The sequence below is a fragment of the Trachemys scripta genome, chromosome 2, assembly GCF_013100865.1.
Source record: "Trachemys scripta elegans isolate TJP31775 chromosome 2, CAS_Tse_1.0, whole genome shotgun sequence".
Classification (NCBI taxonomy): domain Eukaryota; kingdom Metazoa; phylum Chordata; order Testudines; family Emydidae; genus Trachemys; species Trachemys scripta.
Window position 1 is genome coordinate 33750210 of NC_048299.1, and position 6000 is coordinate 33756209.

General features: G+C 38.5%; 1 protein-coding gene across 1 annotated transcript in view; it reads left to right on the plus strand.

Annotated features, from left to right (window-relative positions):
- Positions 1-6000, plus strand: part of ARHGAP21 (Rho GTPase activating protein 21) — a 194517-nt gene that overhangs the window by 43230 nt on the left and 145287 nt on the right. The window lies entirely within an intron of this gene.

Genomic DNA, 6000 nt, shown 5'->3' on the forward strand with positions numbered 1-6000 from the left:
AAAACTGTGACTGAAGCTGAGTGAGCAAGAGAGAGGGGAATTAACTGGCCTTACAGTGTATTCTGTTTTTTAGCATATTGAATGAATAATAGTTACATCTCCAAATCTGGTCTAGTGTTTGCTATTTTGTACATGTACATTTCTTAAAGCATCCCATATTCTTATATAATTGTGCTCTGAATTTGTGACTGATGTCTTTGGCACTCTTGAGGTTATTTTTGACATTAACACATTTTGAAACATGTAGTTAAAATATATATTAAAATATATAGTTAAAACGATAGTGCAGATGGCACCATTTTAGATTTCATAAAATTACAGACATGAATTTACCCTCCAGATGGTCAGTTTCATTTTAACATGTGTTTTTATAATGATCCATGTTTTTTCTTTAAAAACAACCCCCCCACACACATTGGAAAAAACCTGCTTTTCTGAAATTATAAGATTTAAAAAGTTGACTGAATAGCTTTTTTAAAACTGCCAGGACCCAAGTTCAGGTCTTTGCTTTTCTCGTGTTATTGTTAATGCCTAAAGCAGAGTAGGGAGTTGTGCTCAGAATACTTCAGTAGATGTTAGTGGTGAAGCAAAGTGTGACATGGGGGAAGAAGGTAAATGGGTCTCACCAGGCATGCAAATAAAAAGAGAAAAATGTTTAAGACTAGTCTACCACCTATTTTTTCAGTTTACACTTCTACCCTGATATAACGCTGTCCTCGGGATCCAAAAAATCTTACTGCATTATAGGTGAAACTGCGTTATATCGAACTTGCTTTGATCTGCCGCAGTGTGCAGCCCCGCCACGCTGGAGCGCTGCTTTACCGTGTTATATCTGAATTCGTGTTATATCGGGTCGCGTTATATCTGGGTAGAGGTGTACTTGTAAGACTTAACAGTGTGCTCTTCATTCATTGTATCATCTTCCTGCTACTCAGTAGGCTTCCCAATATTTGTGGGGTGGGGAGAAAGGAAAGGGCACTTTTCACTAGTTTAAAAAACCTGAATTATTTTTGTGCTCTGATACCTTAATTTATTTTTAAAAACTCACCTTTTCTTCCCTCCAGCTGACATCAAGAGGGGCTCAATAGGTTTAGCTGCTTTTCAAGGGTGGTCCCCATTCAAAATGTTCAGTGTGGTAGTATGGCAGGTCACAAAACCCCCTAGAGTGTATGAAATCTTCTGAGTGTGAGATCTAATAAACACACAGGGTAACCACTTACTAGTTTTAATATGATTTATTTTAAATTGAAATACTGTAGTACAGTTAGACATGTGTGCTGGCAACAATCATTTTGAGTTTTGCTTATTCCTATTGCTTTGCTTTAAAAAGCAAGGAAATTGAGGGAAAATGCAATAATTGATACTTTAATGTATTTAAGCACAAGTTGGTTAGGAAAATAGATGGGGTTTTCATAGCAAACATAATACTATTTTGCACAAGCATTAAGGCATTAAAATTCAATCCTATATAGTAATACAAATGATCACATATGTGGATTGTCTGAAATAGGGTGGCTGTAGGAACCATAATACTCAATTTTTATTTGGGTATTTAAAAAAATCTCAGCTATCTAGGTTTGCAATAAAATATTTTCTTAATATAAAATGGTATTACTGTTGAAATGTGGTGGAAGATTTCACATCTAGTGCATGTTTGTGAATTGATTAGCAGCTATATGAAATATTTTTCTTATGAAGATGATACTGTGGTAGTTACCTTGCTGTTGTTTGACTATGTTCCTGAGAGACGACAGTCTCGAGAGGAGTGGTAATTTACCTTGTACATAGCTACCATGGAGAATATCCTCAAAACAGAGTGCTAGTTGTACCAAATGAAAGGAGGTCGATTATGAACTGGTTTAGCTTTAGATGTCAGATTGAACCTCCAGACATAGAATTCCAGTGCCTTTATTTGGTGAATATCCTAGTTGTCTCACTCCAGTGATGCAAATCATATGTATATACGTCCTAGTCTCTGTATTTAGATAAATTAGGAGTTGATTGTTACTCTCTTGTATCTGACAGATTGAATACTTGCATGTGACATCGTGTGCATTTAAAGAGCTGCTGATGCCTCATGGAAAACTTCATAATACCATTATCTTTAAGAACTAATCTGGCTATAGTGTCATATTTCTCTAGTTTGTTCATTTTTTTTTTTTAACAAGAGATGCTTTCATGAAAGTAAGATCAGGTTCTGCTGTTTATTACACACCTTAAATCAAAATGAAAGTTTTCATTTTGACAGTGGGGAAACTAAATTCTGCAGCAAGATTCCTAATTTGTGAGACGTTTTTGGTGCAACAGATGGGAAATTCTGCAGCAACCTAACTTATATTGAAAAATGAATTCAATATGAAAAAGACTACTAGATGACACTCTGATGCAACTAAATTTTATTCAAAAGAAAAATGATTAGTTAAGCAAACAGGACTAAATTATTACTATAGTTGTACTTACATTTAAAGATGAAATAGCATATTAATGGGTGATTAGTTTACTGCAGGGTCGGCTCCAGGGTTTTGGCTGCCCCAAGTAGCCCCCCCCAAAAAAACCGCGGTCGCGATCTGCGGCGGCAATTCGGTGGAAGGTCCTTCGCTCCCAGCGGGAGTGAGGGACCGTCCGCCAAATTGCTGGACCTGCCGCCCCTCTCCGGAGTGGCCGCCCCAAGCTCCTGCTTGCCAAGCTGGTACCTGGAGCCAGCCCTGGTTTACTGCCAGAGTGAAGCAGAGCCTCATTCTGGAACATAACAGTACCCTTTTCATATTAATTGGAGCTTCCTCCCAATTTAGCAAGGCTATGTTTTATACTTTATTCTTATAATTAGAATTATTGTAAAAAGTAGTTTTTTACTACTTCCTTAATGGCTCTTTTCATTTCACATCATTTAAATGATCATCTGCACTAATGGTTTTCCCATATTATTAATATAAATATTTTAATAAAACATTTACAATTTTTAAAACACTTTGCTCAAACTAGTTATATAATCCTGGATTATGTCTTTGCTAACTTACTTTTTTATAACATTTTGTTTTTAACTTATTTTAACCTTTTTTTTACACTTGTAATTAAGTTACTTTATACTTCTCTACATTTAGCCTCTCTTAGGCCTACAACTTAAGTTTTACTTTTTTTTTAACCTAAACTATTTTATAGGCGACAGAGATGTCAGAAGTAGTTTGGAATTATGGTGTAAGTACACTGGTTAGATGTTTCATCTAACGCTGTCCGCAGTGAGATGATGATTTTTGACATCTGAAATCATTAATTTTTAGGTTTCAACTTGCCAACCTGTTGAAAAGAATGACTGCTCACATCTGAGTTGTTTCAGGCTGGCAGCTGGACTTGGGAATATAACAGCATTGATTTACACCCTGTACCTTTTCAAGGTTTTCTGCAACCATAAGGGCTACAAATGTATTTTTCAGCCTCAATTAATGGAGGCTTGATTTTATTCAAGAGAGAGAAAAGGAAACAAGTAAATAGAAAGGAAGTAATTCAGAACTCAGTTGAGAAAGGTACCTCTTTCCTGTATAATAGAGCTACTGCAGCCAAAATGTAGGCTGAAAGGCAACCTTGGACCTACATATGTGTTCAAACAGACCTCTGAGACTTTAATGTATGTGGGCACGCTGTTGAGTTTCAGCACTGAATTCAACATTATTACACTGCTCCAGTAGAGGCAGATGTTAACACACTGCGTGCTACTGAAAAAAGGTGCCAGTAAGATTTTTGTTTTAGTATATCTAAACTAGAAAATCTTAGACTCGTTTTCTGTATTCTAATGATGCAGCTGCACTGTTGGTAGCTGTGGTGTAAAAGCTAACGTGTTTCTGTCACTGTTACGAAAACCTGCTCCCAGTGCCTTAGCACCGTTATAGCGGTGTCTTTTCTGGCTGCTGCTGCAGTATGGGTAGTAATTTTTCTACGTACACCATTGGTGGTGCAGATTTCGAAAGTGTCTTCGCAACAGTAGCAAATTTAGTGCAGCTAAGAAGAATTAGCACTACTTAATATGTTACTGTTGCAAAGGGAACCTGGATGAGACTGTGTAGTACTTATAGGGCTGAGTTGCAACGAATGGAACTAATAGGCAAATTATAGGCCAGGACGTGTCGCATCAGAGCAGGTGTGTAGGTTTTATACAGTTACTTCAGTGGAAAAATACTAATGAAATTTTTCCCAATCACTTTTTTTAAGTGTCTTTATTAACTTGATTGTTTATTGTACTCCTCCTTCCCCTCACCTATGGGTATTTAAAAATATCAAAACAGATGGATAAATGCGAAGACATTTATTTTGTTTCTTGGACGCTGGATTAGACAAACCCTTGGTCTGCTCCAGTATGGCGGTGTTCCTTCTAGCATGGAGATCTGAAGTTAAAAAGCAATTGCTCTGTTGTGGTGATGACAGTGTAAGGTGCTGAACTATAGATAACAGTGATGATGTGTTGGGACAATATTTGCATACCTGTGGGCTTGGACTAGTTAGCACTGTAAACATTGCAAAGGTACTTAATAGAAGGATATACACCAGGGAAGAGCATCTTTTGACAGCTGAATAACATATAATTTGTCTACTTAATTAGGACCTGCACTGTTGAGACTGAAACATGGTCGAAAACTGAATTTCAAAGGCTTACAACTTCACTTTTATAAGGCTTACACGTTGCAGAATCCCATGTTTTTGAGACCTCCTTGCACTTAACATGTATTGTTAATTTTTTATTTTATAAAATGCATCCATATCATGCTTTTCCATGATAGTCAGCAAAAAGCTGACTCTTCTCTTTTCCTGTCTCTTTGTTCCATGAAATAAACTACATGAACCCATCACCCAACCACACTTCAGATAATAGCCAGAGAAAAGAGGAGTGTCTTACGTAATACCTGAAGTCAGTAGACTCAGAAATGTCTGACTAATGAAGAAGGAAACTCAAGAACCTTTCACTGTGAATAGACTGCAGCCAGCCAGCCAGCCAGCCCTCTGAGGTTAAAATCTAGAGATGGTTAGCAGTACTTCAGCTGACCTCATGTTTTGACAGTACATTGGGAGAGCTATTCCCTTAGCCAGGGTCCAAGCCGTAAGCCTTTACAGATCAATTTCAATATCCTAAATTCTTCCTGGAAGCAAATAATATGCTATTGAAGCAGTCTGAGAAGGGGTGTAACGTGATCACTAAGGGCTAACGGTGGCAAGTAGATGGGTAGTGTCATTTTGCATAAATTTTACCTTTCAAATAGCTATTGATGATAGTTCAGCTTATAGGACAATGCCAAAATTGTGGTTTAAAAAAGTCAGCTTTTACGAAGTTTATGGTTTAACAGACTGCTCCTCATTTGAAGCTAATGTTGAAGGTCTAGAATAGGGACTAAAGTATTATTGTGGCTACTTTTTGTTGTTGTTTTTGTTTACTATGTATTAATTAAGACGATGGCATAGAAAACCCACTTACGGGATCAAACTCCTCAATATTCTGCAATTCCACTTCAATGGCAAAAGTTTCATTGAGTGGCAGCTGAGTTTTGGGATGCCCCTGCCAACCACAGAATCATGCAGATGTTTTTCTTAAATCAATATGTTGATTACACCATAAGATGAAATCATGACTAACATAGAGACCAGTTCCTCAAAGTGATATCCCAAAAACATTCCCAATATAGAAGTAAAGTCAGAGTCCCAAAACTATGGTTACCATTCGTCCAGATTCCCCCGGACATGTCCGGCTTTTTGAGTTTAAAATAGCATCCGGGGGGAATTTGTAAATGTCCGGACTCCCACCCCCCCCCCCCCCCCCCTGCAGAGCACGCGCGGCTAACAGGGCAGCCGGCCAGATGGTGCCACTTATATGGGGCTCCGACAGCCAGAGAGAGCCCCTCCTCCACTTCCCCCTCCTTTCCCCTGCAGCTGAGAGCACTCCCTCCCTCCCTCCCTCCCTGCATTCGCAGATCGCCTCCGGCAGTCTGGAGCTCCTCCCCCGCCCCCCCTCCACTGCTG